Here is a 2271-nt window from a genome sequence, read left to right on the forward strand (position 1 = left end):
ATTACCACTGGACTTCTGGGTGTTGATAGAGCTGACACAGCTGCGCTGGATATCGGCACGACAATACATATCGTTCATATTGTGATGGATTCAGGCAGACAATAAAGCTGGCAAATAAATGAAAGAATATTGTCATAACAAGGACTGTGGTAGAACGAACATCGTTATTTTCTTCAATGTGCACACCCACAAAAAAAAAAAAAAAAAAAAATAAAAAAACAACTTAAAATTTGAATAAGACAAGTTCTTCGTCCAAATTACCAAAGTTCCAATGCAAAATCTGTTTTCATGTCAATGTATTTCCATGCGAGTTTATACTGTTCGCGTGTCTGAGAAACAAAAACGAAATGAGTATCAAACTGAAAGATCGTGTTGTGTGAATACTGCTTGGAACAGAACGTCACAATGGGCAACGACTGTGACTGGCGACTTCTCAGCCAAGTCATGTCTTAAGCTTTGGTGATGGCTAGTTCTATTCAGAACGCCGTGTGTGTGTGTGTGTGTGTGTGTGTGTGTGTGTGTGTGTGTGTGTGTGTGTGTGTGTGTGTGTGTGTGCGTATACATGTATGTGTATGTGTATGTATGTGTGTGCGTGTGTGTGTGTGCGTGTGCGCGCGCGCGCGTGTGTGTGTGTGTGTGTACGTGCGTGCGTGTATGTATATGTATGTGTGTACGTGCATATGTGTGTGTGTGTGGACAATGGAGTATGCTCGCATGCGCGTGTGTGTGTGAAGAGAGGAGCAGAGCAGTGAGTGCCGTGACGATGACAGCGTGGAGCTGACAGTGGGTGGTTCTGGATGAGGTAGGGGAGAGAAGAGAAGTAGAGAGAGTGGTGAAGAGAGTGGAGGTGTGTGTGATTTTTTTTTTTTTTTTTTGGGTGGGGGGTGTGTGCGGAGGGGTGGTGAGAAAGGGGAGAGAAGAGAAGTAGAAAGAGCGGTGAAGAGAGTGGAGGTGGGTGTGAATTTTTTTTCTTTTTCTTTTTTTTTTTTGGGGGGGGGGGAGGGGGGCACGGGGGGGGGGGGGGGGGTGTGAGGAAGGGGAGAGAAGAGAAGTGAAGAGAGTGGTGAAGAGAGTGGAGGTGGGTGTGAATTTTTTGTTTTGTTTTGTTTTTTGGGTTTTTTTGTTTTTTTGGGGGGTGGGGGGGGGGGGGGGGTGGTGGTGAGGAAGGGGAGAGAAGAGAAGTAGAGAGAGTGGTGAAGAGAGTGGAGGGAGGTGGGTGTAGTGGTGGTGGTGGAGGAGATTGGTCCCTGAAGGAGGTGTTCTGTCAGTCTGCAACAGGAAAGTCCTCAGACTGCTACACCGCTCTGTCTGGATCACCCTGTCTGCCTCTGTGCTCTGGATCTCTCTCTCTCTCTCTCTTACACCTCACCTGCCTGTGACTGTTGGTCTATCTACAAATGCAACGTGAATCTTAGCAGCTTTATTTTGTCTTGTTTCAGAGGGTTTTTTTTGGGTTTTTTGCACTAATACTAACAGTGTGACGATAATGATCTACATTGCTAAAATTCCTTCCAAAAGACGTGCCCATTCGTCAGTTACACGTTATCGTCTTGTTTCAGGGGGGGGGGGGGGGGGTTTGTGTGTGTTTTTTTCACTAACAGTGTGACTTTTATGGTCTACATTGCTAAAATCCTTCCAAGGACGTTCCCGTTCGTCAGTTACACGTTATCTTCTCTTTCTGTTCTGCCCATTGACCATGCCCATTCTGCCCATTCAGTCGTCTGTTTAGGATGCGAGTACAGACTTTTGCTGATTATGTCTGTGAAAGCTGTTCCTGTAGAGTTTCTAGAAATGCTACAAACTGGTATCTGTTCACTGGCCTGTTCACTGGCCAAGGGAAAACAATTGTGGGTCTTTAACAATCCTTGGGCTGTTTATTTTATTTTATTTTATTTTTATTGTTATTTTTTATAATTTATTTTATATATTTATTTATTTATTTACTCTTTTTTTCTTTTTTTGGTTTACTTTATTTATTTCATTTTATTTTATTTTTTATTGTTATATATTTTTATTTTTTATTATTTCTACTTTTTTTTTTCTCAAAGCCTGACAAAGCGCGTTGGGTTACGCTGCTGGTCAGGCATCTGCTTGGCAGATGTAGTGTAGCGTATATGGATTTGATCGATCGCAGTGACGCCTCCTTGAGCTACTGATACTGATACTGATACTGTTGTAACATTCTTGTTTTGATATTCCCCGTTTCTTTGCTTTTCAACAAATTAAATCCCAGCCTTGCTTTTCAGGGTCGAACTTTCTGGAAACAACCCC

The sequence above is a fragment of the Babylonia areolata genome, chromosome 26, assembly GCF_041734735.1.
Source record: "Babylonia areolata isolate BAREFJ2019XMU chromosome 26, ASM4173473v1, whole genome shotgun sequence".
Taxonomy (NCBI): domain Eukaryota; kingdom Metazoa; phylum Mollusca; class Gastropoda; order Neogastropoda; family Buccinidae; genus Babylonia; species Babylonia areolata.